This window comes from Amblyomma mixtum, chromosome 7 (assembly GCF_055824585.1).
Source record: "Amblyomma mixtum isolate Tamu chromosome 7, ASM5582458v1, whole genome shotgun sequence".
NCBI lineage: Eukaryota > Metazoa > Arthropoda > Arachnida > Ixodida > Ixodidae > Amblyomma > Amblyomma mixtum.
In genome coordinates, this window is record NC_143018.1 from 143,572,887 (window position 1) to 143,586,280 (window position 13,394).

A 13,394-nucleotide genomic window follows, 5' to 3' on the forward strand; every position below is an offset into this window, starting at 1 on the left:
GGACTGAGGGCCCCACTACCTATCCTTTTCCCTGAACCCTTCTTTCTAATAATATTTTTAACAACTACTGCAAAGGTAGTTGTTCATTGCTACAATGGAGTATTGATGTTTCTCTTTCCCCAGTATGTAAGACGCCAAAATTTTGAATCAAGGCTTCGAAATTTATCTTTTCTTAGGCGGGAAAAAGCCATTTGAGTGTGGCATAAAGAAATTTCTTTCCTCAGCCAGAAATTTCAGCATCTTGCTCTGCACATAAAAGTGCACCTAAAAGAGCGTTTGTTTGACGAGAAGCAGAATATTGCTTTTTTTGCCAGAAAGATAACTCGCACAAAAATCGACTCATAAAAGTCACGACATCAGTATACCCTGACAAAAAGGAATAAAAAACAAACTGCTCACATGATATGCATCTCGCTATTATTCTGCGACGGATATTGCTTTTTTTTGCCAGAAAGAAAACTCGCACAAAAATTATCTCATGAAAATTATGACATCAGTATACCCTGAGAATAAGGAATCTAAAAAAACAAACTGCTCACATGATGTGCATCGCGCTATTCCGCAACGGAGTGGCCGTCAGTTCCGGACTGCCTTAAAAACTCGATCCCCTGCTCTGCTGGATGCACGGAATAGTTCATGACATGCCCGATACCTCGACAGAGACAGAGGAGCGAGCAGTGCCGTGGGTTACAGCAAAACGAAAATTACAGATGGCCTGAATCCTGAACGAAAAACCATTTTCATCGTCGTTTCAGCTTGGTATTGAAGATATTGTGAGCAAAAAATGATATCAATTGGCGTCAACTACAAATTCCTAAATAAAAAAAATGTCGCGAGGTGGATTGCAACCTACGTACGTGAAATGCTGCAAAAAAAAAAAAAAAAACAAGTATCGAGGTGGATTCGAACCGACGCCGCCAAAGTTCCTAGTCGTCCACTGTTGACCAAATATTTAGGGGAATCCCCCAAGGTGGAGTATATTTGTAATAAGGGAGTAATTACTCATTGACGTCCACCCGAGCGCAGCCATACGGCCACAAAGGAAAGCTATACAGCTTTCACAGAAACTTCCTAGTTAAAGAAAAATTCGTCCTGGTCCGGGGTTCGAACCCGGGACCACCGCTACACCGGAGCAGTCGCTCTACCTATTGAGCTAACCGGGACGGCAAGCTTATGGTAGGGCGAGAGCGAATTGATCAATAAGTCGAAGTGGTAACAGTGTTGACCAAATATTTAGGGGAATCCCCCAAGGTGGAGTATATTTGTAATAAGGGAGTAATTACTCATTGACGTCCACCCGAGCGCAGCCATACGGCCACAAAGGAAAGCTATACAGCTTTCACAGAAACTTCCGGTGTAGCGGTGGTCCCGGGTTCGAACCCCGGACCAGGACGAATTTTTCTTTAACTACGAAGTTTCTGTGAAAGCTGTATAGCTTTCCTTTGTGGCCGTATGGCTGCGCTCAGGTGGACGTCAATGAGTAATTACTCCCTTATTACAAATATACTCCACCTTGGGGGATTCCCCTAAATATTTGGTCAACACTGTTCCCACTTCGACTTATTGATCAATTCGCTCTCGCCCTACCATAAGCTTGCCGTCCCGGTTAGCTCAATAGGTAGAGCGACTGCTCCGGTGTAGCGGTGGTCCCGGGTTCGAACCCCGGACCAGGACGAATTTTTCTTTAACTACGAAGTTTCTGTGAAAGCTGTATAGCTTTCCTTTGTGGCCGTATGGCTGCGCTCGGGTGGACGTCATTGAGTAATTACTCCCTTATTACAAATATACTCCACCTTGGGGGATTCCCCTAAATATTTGGTCAACACTGTTCCCACTTCGACTTATTGATCAATTCGCTCTCGCCCCTACCATAAGCTTGCCGTCCCGGTTAGCTCAATAGGTAGAGCGACTGCTCCGGTGTAGCGGTGGTCCCGGGTTCGAACCCCGGACCAGGACGAATTTTTCTTTAACTACGAAGTTTCTGTGAAAGCTGTATAGCTTTCCTTTGTGGCCGTATGGCTGCGCTCGGGTGGACGTCAATGAGTAATTACTCCCTTATTACAAATATACTCCACCTTGGGGGATTCCCCTAAATATTTGGTCAACACTGTTCCCACTTCGACTTATTGATCAATTCGCTCTCGCCCTACCATAAGCTTGCCGTCCCGGTTAGCTCAATAGGTAGAGCGACTGCTCCGGTGTAGCGGTGGTCCCGGGTTCGAACCCCGGACCAGGACGAATTTTTCTTTAACTACGAAGTTTCTGTGAAAGCTGTATAGCTTTCCTTTGTGGCCGTATCGCTGCGCTCGGGTGGACGTCAATGAGTAATTACTCCCTTATTACAAATATACTCCACCTTGGGGGATTCCCCTAAATATTTGGTCAACACGGTTCCCACTTGGACTTATTGATCAATTCGCTCTCGCCCTACCATAAGCTTGCCGTCCCGGTTAGCTCAATAGGTAGAGCGACTGCTCCGGTGTAGCGGTGGTCCCGGGTTCGAACCCCGGACCAGGACGAATTTTTCTTTAACTACGAAGTTTCTGTGAAAGCTGTATAGCTTTCCTTTGTGGCCGTATGGCTGCGCTCGGGTGGACGTCAATGAGTAATTACTCCCTTATTACAAATATACTCCACCTTGGGGGTTTCCCCTAAATATTTGGTCAACACTGTTCCCACTTCGACTTATTGATCAATTCGCTCTCGCCCTACCATAAGCTTGCCGTCCCGGTTAGCTCAATAGGTAGAGCGACTGCTCCGGTGTAGCGGTGGTCCCGGGTTCGAACCCCGGACCAGGACGAATTTTTCTTTAACTACGAAGTTTCTGTGAAAGCTGTATAGCTTTCCTTTGTGGCCGTATGGCTGCGCTCGGGTGGACGTCAATGAGTAATTACTCCCTTATTACAAATATACTCCACCTTGGGGGATTCCCCTAAATATTTGGTCAACACTGTTCCCACTTCGACTTATTGATCAATTCGCTCTCGCCCTACCATAAGCTTGCCGTCCCGGTTAGCTCAATAGGTAGAGCGACTGCTCCGGTGTAGCGGTGGTCCCGGGTTCGAACACCGGACCAGGACGAATTTTTCTTTAACTACGAAGTTTCTGTGAAAGCTGTATAGCTTTCCTTTGTGGCCGTATGGCTGCGCTCGGGTGGACGTCAATGAGTAATTACTCCCTTATTACAAATATACTCCACCTTGGGGGATTCCCCTAAATATTTGGTCAACACTGTTCCCACTTCGACTTATTGATCAATTCGCTCTCGCCCTACCATAAGCTTGCCGTCCCGGTTAGCTCAATAGGTAGAGCGACTGCTCCTGTGTAGCGGTGGTCCCGGGTTCGAACCCCGGACCAGGACGAATTTTTCTTTAACTACGAAGTTTCTGTGAAAGCTGTATAGCTTTCCTTTGTGGCCGTATGGCTGCGCTCGGGTGGACGTCAATGAGTAATTACTCCCTTATTACAAATATACTCCACCTTGGGGGATTCCCCTAAATATTTGGTCAACACTGTTCCCACTTCGACTTATTGATCAATTCGCTCTCGCCCTACCATAAGCTTGCCGTCCCGGTTAGCTCAATAGGTAGAGCGACTGCTCCGGTGTAGCGGTGGTCCCGGGTTCGAACCCCGGACCAGGACGAATTTTTCTTTAACTACGAAGTTTCTGTGAAAGCTGTATAGCTTTCCTTTGTGGCCGTATGGCTGCGCTCGGGTGGACGTCAATGAGTAATTACTCCCTTATTCCTAGTCGTCCCAAAGCGACGCCTTAGACAACTCGGCCACGAAACGAGCGCGGAGGGATACAATTTTATTATTTTTTCTTGCGGACTACTTCCGTAGCCTTGACAGCGTTGCACATGATGTATTGAACGGAGTATAGACGCACCTTTGTTCATTCCAAACCATCGAGCTGGATGATGGACACACATGCCGAGCCACCAAGATCGTCCAAATCTGTGTTTCGTGATCAGTGTGCTTTGGTGAGGAGTGTATATGCAGCACGCGAAGAACCTCCAATCTGGCTGCCGTGCCTAGATGCATGTGTGTGCCTCCCTGAATTCTGATGTTTTGATGGGGATGCAGTGTTGAGTTAGGGCTATGGCGGGCTCCTATTAAGCAGCCCGGTAACTTGAGACGTGAACCAGTCTGATTGAAGTTTTCCTCCTTTCTACAGAAGTTCTTCCATGCAATAAAGAAGAAAGAGCTGGCATGGCGGAGTGGTACTGTGCTCGACTCGCACTACAGAGACCGGGGTTTGATTCCCAAGCTCGGCCAATTTCTTACTCGGTTTTATTTATTTTCTGGTCTGACTAGAAAGGTTAATTAGACTAATTGGTTAAGTAAGCAATTAACTAAACTCAGTCAAACTAAATTGGAGCATCACTATACTATTCCTTTAATTGGTTGCATGGTTAGCAGCCAAAGTACAATTGGCTCCGTTTGAAATTCGCGCACTGTGAGGTCACGACCGTTTCGACCAATTGAAAAGCGTGACATTTCTGCCGACAATCCCGGCTTACAACGATGAGTCATTAAAGGCTTCCGCCTTAAAACGCTTTCGCCTCTACGCACTTAGACAGTTTCGAATGCGCTGCATACCGCGTGTTCCGTATTTATCTGTCCCTGTTACGAAAAATTCTGCTGCGCAATCTGCTGAACTATATGGGCTCAAAACGCTGACTACAAGGTACCTTATGATGGTCTTCGTCTTTGGATGAGTAATTTGACATCTAAAATTGCCTGCATTTCCGGAAATCAGCGAAAAACTGCATTCAGCTGCGGCCACGGTGTAAGAAACCTACTCTTACACCGTGGCTGCGGCAGAACTTTTCGTCCAGGCGAGCAAAGAAGCCAGTGTGACAGACTGCGCCATCTGGCGAGGGGTGTTAATTTCAAGGAGCAGACGACTCGCACATCTGAAGAAACCGCGCGAGGTGCGCATTCCCGCCCAAGCCATGACATCGGTTTCCTCACCGCTCGCCAGATGGCGCAGCCTGTCGAAGTGGCTTCTAAGCTCACCTGGACGAAAAGATCTGCCGCATCCGAACGCAGTTTTTCGCCGATTCCTGAAAATGCCGGCAGGTTTATATGTTAAATTACATATCGAAAGACGAAGACCATCATAAGCTACCTTGTAGTCGGCGTTTGAGCCCACATAGTTCAGTAGTTTGCGCAGGGTGATTTTTTCTAACACGGACAGATAAATACGGAACAGGCTGTATACATTCTTGTCAGGCCTGTGTTTCGTGTCCGCGTACGCTTCGTGTTATGCCCGTAAACATTTCATGCTTACTCTATTCTCGGTTACGGGAGAGGCAGACATTTTCTGTCAAGATGTCAGACGTGTGGTGACTACCCGTTTTATCCTTTATATATTCTCTGTGCGCTCATATATTCTAGGTTTACATAGTGGCGTTTTTTACATTTGATTTTTACGATGCCTGTTACTGATACTGCAATGCCACGGATGCCTAAAATTACTTTTTGAACATAGTTTGCCACTCCTGATGTTCTTTTAATAAATTGTTCTTTGTAGAAAAGCATTTGCGCTTTTTCTTCTCGAGCGAGCGCCCCAAGCAGCTGTTAAGCAGTCGCGCCTTTCGCCACCATACACCATACACTATGCTACATCAACAGACACATCGAAATACAAAAGCGAGTGAGCAGATTCTGTAAGTACTTAGGAAATCAAGCGTGAATGCAGCGGGGGAGCAGTTAATCACCAGTATTTACAAGGCTTGGATCGAGCTAGCGGCCGCCAGCACCAGGAACGCGCGAGCAACCGGCCGCAACCAGCCGCCACAACGCGCGCCGCCATATTGGATTTTTGAATTGACTTGAGCTTGGCTAGGGGAGTTTTGAGCCATCCATGCGGTTACCGCCTTACCCAGGTACCGCCAAATCACCTTCGAAAGAAAAAAGATATGAACGAGAAGCGGAGGCTGATAATACTAGCTTCATACGGCTGGGATGAGATAATCCGGTCATAAAGGATAAACTTTGCAGAGCGCATTTGAAGCGCGTCCGCTGACACGGCCTCCGAAAAAAAAAATTGACAGGGGCTTAGCTTTGGTTAAGCCTGGTAGGTTGCGAAAGCAGGTGTTTTATACTGTATATGCAGCACCTCTAGCGGGAGGAGCGCGGCGCGCCGTGGCAAGCGGCCGCCGTTACCCGACGAGCCGAGTTGGTAGCCCGTCTCTGGCTCCTGGTATGACGTCACGCTATAACGTCACTAGCGCCTGTACGTAATTTCATTTCCTCTCATTCATTTTAAGGTGAAAGCCTTTAATGGCTCATGCTCGCGGCGTCCGTCTATGCTCGCGGTGTCCGTCCATATACTCGCGGTGTCCGTCCTTGCGCTGGAATCGTGCCAACTGTAAACTAAATGTAAAACATTTAATAAGGCGAAAGCCTTTAATGTCTCATCGTTGTAAGCAGCAGTTGTCAACAGAAATGCCACGCTTTTCAGTTGGTCGAAACGGTCGTGACGTCACAGTGCGCCAATTTCAAACGGGGCCAATTGTACTTTGGCTAGTGACCATGCAACCAATTTAAGGGATCATACAGTGATGCTCCAAGTAAGTGGGAATGAGCTTAGTTAATTGCTTAATTACCCATTTAGCCTAATTAACCTCTCTAGTCTAGCCATGTAAATAAATAAAACCGAGTAAGAAATTGGTCGAGCTCGGGAATCGAACCCCGGTCTTCGGAGTGCGAGACGAGCATGCTATCCACTCCGCCGTGCCAGCTCGATGGTTTGGGGTGAACAAAGGCGCGTCTAGTGAATACGGTGTCTTCGCTCACTGCCATCCTCCTACCTTCCTTTCCGGCGAGTTGTAGGTGTCCACCGAGGTATGAGAGACAGATACATTTCCTTTCCTCAAAAAACAATTTACCAACGAGCGAGGCATAGAACCGAATGGGTGATGGCGTTCTGTGGGCTCCCTGGCAGCGTTGCAAGACGCTGTCGCGTTCCACTCTTAGAGGCGAAGCTTAACATCTTAACCACACATCAGTGACCGCACTTTAGGTAAAAAAAAGTCAGGGGGCACTTTGACTGTCTAAAGTGCGTAGAGGCGAAAGCGTTTTCCGAACCACTTTTGGTGCTTCTGTGGCACTGATGGCGTCACATAAAATTGAGTACTAATTACTAAGTGATTACAAATCGCTAATTAATGGTTAATTACTGATTAATGCCTGAGTACTGATTAACTACTAATTACTGCCGCTTAAGCTTAGCCTTTAGGAGTGCAACGCGACAGCGAGTTGTAGCGCTGCCAGGGAGTCCACGGAACGCCACCACCCGTTCGGCGCGATGCCTTGCCCTTTGAACGCAACGCTTTTTGAGGAAAGGAAATGGCGCAGTAATTCTCTGCAATCTCGGTGTACACCTGAACCGCACCGTAGAGGAAGGGAGGAAGTGGGAGTGAAAGAAGACAAAGAGGGCCTGTAATGAAGAAAATGAAAATTGTATTTGAGGAAAGGAAATTACGCAGTAACTGTCTCACATATCTCGGTGAACACCCGTCAAAATTCAGGGGGGCACTTTTTTTACCTAAAGTGTGGTTACTGATGTGTGGTTAAGATGTTAAGCTTCGCCTCTAAGAGTGGAACGTGACAGCATCTTGCAACGCTGCCAGGGAGTCCATAGAACGCCACTGCCCATTCGGTTCTACGCCTCGCTCGTCGGTAAATTGGTTTTTGAGAAAAGGAAATGTATCTGTCTCTCATATCTCGGTGGACACCTAAACCTCGCTGGAAGGGAAGGGAGGAGGATGGGAGTGAGCGAAGACACCGTATTCACTAGACGCGCCTTTGTTCATTCCAAACCATATAACTTCCGATATTAGCGACCACTGTCCGATCTTTATGTTCTACTCCAGTAACACCGGGAAATATGCATTTCATAATGAGGCCTTCTGTTTCCAGCCTGTCTCTGATACGGCACTCGAAGCGTTCAAATATGAGATAAGCTTACATGACTGGTCTACTGTTCTCGGCGAGAAAGATGTCAACAAAGCGTATTCCAAATTTATTGAAGCCTTCGGACGTATTTACGCTAAGCATTTCCCTCTAAAAACTAGTAAGCGATCGAAAAAGCATAGAAAACCCTGGATTTCACACGAGCATATCTGCATGATCAGAAACAAAAACCGTCTTTACCACAGATTTCTGCTCTCAAGGTCAGAAATGGCATTGAAAGAATTTAAGACTACTAGGAATAAGTTAAATTCTACACTACGACAAGCGAAAATGACCTACTACCAGCAGCTGTTCGCCGATGTTTCTAGAAAGCACCCCACTGCTATCTGGAAAATATTAAATAGGGTCTTAAATCGCGGAAACATTGATCAAGCCCCGAAATTCATATTACATGCCAATGAAAACTTATCTGGAAAAGAGCTTGCTGACCATTTTAATCATCACTTTGTAAATATAGCAGGGCCTATCAGTAATGCCACACACGTGCCCCAAAACACAGTCAATATCAGTAACGTTCCTTTGGGAAGTATTTTCTTCGAACCAACAAATGTATCTGAAGTTTTCAGTTCATTTCTGAACCTTAGAAACAGTAGAGCCCTCGACTTTGATAACTTGCAAATCAAGCCAATCAAATATGTCCTTGAATATATTACTCCTGTGCTTGTCCACATATTTAATTTGGCAATTGCAACACATACATTTCCAGACGCTATGAAAGTAGCCAGAGTATCGGTAATTTACAAAAGCGGCGACAAAAACCTAATGTCTAACTACCGGCCAATTTCAGTGCTTCCCGTCTTTTCAAAAGGACTTGAAAAAGTAATTCTTTTCCGCATAACAAAATTCATAGAAAAATTTCATATTCTTAACGATGCGCAATTTGGATTTCGAAAGGGTAGATCAACAGAATCAGCGTTATTGGAAATAAAAGAAGAAATTGTACAAAACATTGACAGCAACCAATTTACACTAGGCGTTTTCATTGATTTTAGTAAGGCCTTCGACTGCCTAAACCATAACATTCTTCTTGGCAAGTTACATTCATACGGCATTCGTGGAGAACCGCTAATGCTGCTTGAGTCCTACCTGAGTAACCGAAGACAACGCGTATCCCTAGACAGCCAACAATCTTCCTTGTTACCTATTGTCTGCGGCGTGCCGCAGGGAAGTATATTGGGCCCCGTTCTTTTTAACATGTACATTAACGATTTAGTGGAAATTGACAAAACAGTTAAATTTTTCATTTATGCCGACGACAGTAGCTTTCTAATTACCGGTAGTGACCCAAACACACTAGTTGTAAAATTTAATGAAATACTCGGTAAAATATGCATGTGGTCACAGTCTAATTTTCTTAAACATAATGCTACCAAAACCAAAGCAATATTATTTCGCGCCCGAAATAAGATTTTTAAAATGAACAGCGTACTACAATATCAAGGCCAACCTATCGAACTCGTCGAACAACATAAAATCCTAGGCGTAACGTTTCACAGCGATTTGAGCTGGAACAATCATATCGGTCACATCTGTAAGAAGCTTTCTGTCGTTGCTGGCGCGCTATCCCGCTGTCGAATGTTACTTCCTGTAAAAGCTAGGCTTCAAGTATATTACGGTTTATTTTTCTCTCAAATAAACTATTGCAATCTAGTTTGGGCTACCACAACACAAACCAACATAAACAAAATCAGTATCCTTCAAAAGAAAATTATGCGCCACATCGCAAATATTGATCCTGGCTTGACCACCGCCGATAGTTTTCCTGACTACAATATTATCCGAATTCATCACTTTTATGAGTATCGCATCTTGAAGTCATTTCTCTTTTCCACAAAATAGTTCCAATCTTTTTTTAAACGTGTATCTTCATTGACACGCCACGAACACAATGTTGCTACCCGTAACACCGATCCTTGGCTCGTTCCTCATTTTCGCACCAATTATAAATTGCAGTCCATAAAGCACAATCTACCTGTTATATTAAATCGCCATAAAGATATTAATAACCTTTCGCGTAAAAAACTACACGAATACTTTAGTAAATTGTAATTGCCTTCTTCCTCGCATTTTGTTGTTATATAACTCTGTATAAGTGTCCTCTTTTGTGTGCTTTGTATATATGTATGTACTTTTTATATGTGTATACTCTGTTTAACTTTTGTATTGCATAGTATTTCTCCGTATGTACTGCCTGTCGCTGCTCTGTAAACGTCTCCGGGACTCAGTCAAGGCCCAGTCGGTCCTTTTAGCCCGGAGAACGTTCCAGTGTATAACTGGAGAATAAAATTGAATTGAAATTGAAATTGAAATTGAAATCAAGCTGGCATAGCGGAGTGGATAGGATGCTCGTCTCGCACGCCGAAGACCGGGGTTCGATTCCCGAGCTCGACCAATTTCCTACTCGGTTTTATTTATTTATATGGCCTGAGTAGAAAAGTTAATTAGGCTAATTGGGTAATTAAGCAATTAACTAACCTCAGTCCCGCTTACTTAGAGCATCACTATACGATCCCTTCAATTGGTTGCATGGTGACTAGCCAATGTACAATTGGCATCGTTTGAAATTCGCGCACTGTGACGTCACGGCCGTTTCGACCAATTGAAAAGCGTGACATTTCTGTCGACAACTGCTGCTTACAACGATGAGGCTCACCAGCTACAAGGCAACTCAGATTTGAACTTTTTCTGTCGATAGATGGCAGCACCTGAGTACCCCAAAAAGGAGGGAAGTTCTATTCCCCCTCCAGGTGTGTAAACTACACCGCGACACGAAAAAAAGTATTCGTTCTTCCGCGTACACAAAGTAGAGCCCAGAACTATCTGTAGGTATGCGGCCAAGGTTCCAGAGACCGAAGCACAAAAAAGTTGACCCCCCTCTCAAGCCATTGAGCACAGAAGGATGTGGGGGTCATACAATGGACCATTTCCCAGTAACCCACCAATTTAGCGTTTCTGGTTTGGGTCGCCTAAGCTTCCTTCAGTCTTTTCTGCGAAAATTCTTTTACAATGGTAAGGTGGGGTGACTGGTTTCGCCTGAGCAGACAGGTGTGGTCGGTTAAAATGGCTTGGTGCATCCGCAGGACATTACCCGGAAAAGGTTCCATTGTGTTGAACACCTATGTAGTCAGTCTCTAAATAAAAGGAAAGAAAGGAGCTCCTAGCACTGTAACGGACACGTGTCGTGTTCGTATCAGTGCCGCGCATCAGTGATTGCATCGCGCCGATGCGCAACAGTAATGCGCAGTAGGTTACAGCGTCCCGCTCGGCTCGCCCAGAACGCCGGCGCGCGTCCCGCTCGGCTTGCCCAGAACGCCGGCGCGCGTCTCGCTCGGCTTGCCCAGAACGCCGGCACGCGTCCCGCTCGGCTCGCCCAGAACGCCGGCGCGCGTCCCACTCGGCTGGCCCAGAACGCCGGCAAGCGTCGTCCCTCCGGTACAGCGCTCTTGCTCGTGCCTATAAAAGCTGTGCCTTCAATAAACAGTGGTTCATTCTTGCACTGACCATGCTGCTGTAAGCGTCGTCCCTCCGGCTGGTTACAAGCACAAGGCTCATGGCTGGTCTTCTTCCCTTTCCCGCGTAGCCTTCTAGCTGCAGAAGGATGTCCTCGATTGTAGTGACAGCGTGCAGCTTACTTTGCCTAGTCTCGTACGAGCGTTCCCAGGGCCGGACACCCATCTTCCGCTTCTCAGCACCAACAAGGCTTGAGTTTGGCTTGTTCTGACGGTAGCCATCATCTTGTGGCACTTTTGTGCGCCGTACTTTGTTCCCTGATTTGTCTCAAGGTGCTTGAATACCAGCAGGCAACAAGTCAGCAGAAAATGCCAGCAAAGAATTTCAGGTACGGGAAGCGTAAACGTGCAGGTGCACTGATTGCGAACACCAGAAAGAGGCAAGCTCGTGATAACGAACCTCCTACGTGCAAAACACACTATCCCCTCTATGGTGGCGACCTTGCCCACCCTGCTGAAGATTCTGCGTCCCCAGAAGTCAACGAGCACAACCCAAGGCCGGCAGACGTTGAAGCCCCCATCAAAGAATCCGAGGTGTCAGGAAGTGCCCTGTCATCTTCAGTGATGAGCACAACAGAGTCGTGCGACGAAGATATTGCTAATGGAGGTCCCGCGATCACCACCGTAAAGAGCGGCAGTGCAAATGCTGGAATTCAAGGGCGGCGCATTGTTAGCCTTCAGTACCTGTTGACCAGCTTGCAAAAGACCGCCCTCCATGTTCCCTTCAACTGCACTTTGGCGGATATGGACTGTGTGTCTGAAAGAAAGCAAGGTCTACGAAGCACGTTGACTCTTGTATGCAGGATGTGCCGAAGGAAGGATGTCATCCACACAGACCCGCCATCTGATGCGCAAGCTTCCAGCGGCTGCGGCGATATAAACACATCAGCGGTGTGTGGAATAATGTCAATTGGCTGTGGCTTCTCAAACCTTAACGAACTGCTTGCGTCTATGAACATCCCAAGAATGTCATCGGACACTTACACGAAAATAGAGGACGACGTTGGCAACATTATCAATCAAGCCGCCTGGGAGGAAATGAAAACAGCGGGCGCAGAGGAGGCAAGGCTGGCAAGAGAATGCGGCGACATTGACAGTGACGGTACACCCACGATAGCAGTCATCGCAGATGGTGCGTGGTCAAAGAGATCCTACAGGAACAAATATGACGCTCCGTCAGGCGTGGTGAGTGCACGAATTTATTTAGTTGCCATAGCGGTAAAAAGCGCTGCATTTTGTACTTGAAATATTTCACACTTGTTCTTTCGGCTAATTGGGGAGGTATGGAAAAGATCCGCGCTTTCATAACCTAGCTGCATGTACACGGGGCTATGTACCGTTGTGATCGAAAGGCATCAAACTGCCTAGAGGTAGTTTTAAAGTAGCACTTGAATAGCAGGCATGATAAGCTGAAATACCTATATGTTCGAGCGATTAGCAGTGCAGCCAGTAGGGCAGCTTCTTGACTAATATTGGTCTTACTCTTTCAGGCTGCTATCGTTGGTCACAGAACTGGAAAGGTCCTGTACCTTGGCGTGAAAAACAAGATATGCGCAATGTGTGGCCGGACTCCACAAGGTGCCACCCCGAAACAGCATCAGTGCCACAAGAACTGGCAGGGAAGCTCAACAAGCATGGAGCAAGCTATTGTGGTGGAAGGCTTCAAGAAAAGCGTTGAGCTACATGGCATCAAATATACAAAACTTATTGCTGATGGCGATTCCAGCACTTACAGATCTATCGTAGCAGCAGCACCGTATGGCAACCAGCGGGTTGAAAAAATTGAGTGCAGGAACCATCTACTTCGAAACTATGCAGCAAAAATAAGAGAGATCGCTCAGAAGAAGCGGCTAGAAAAAATTCCTCCTAAATTAAAGAACTCTATTCTCCAATCAGCTG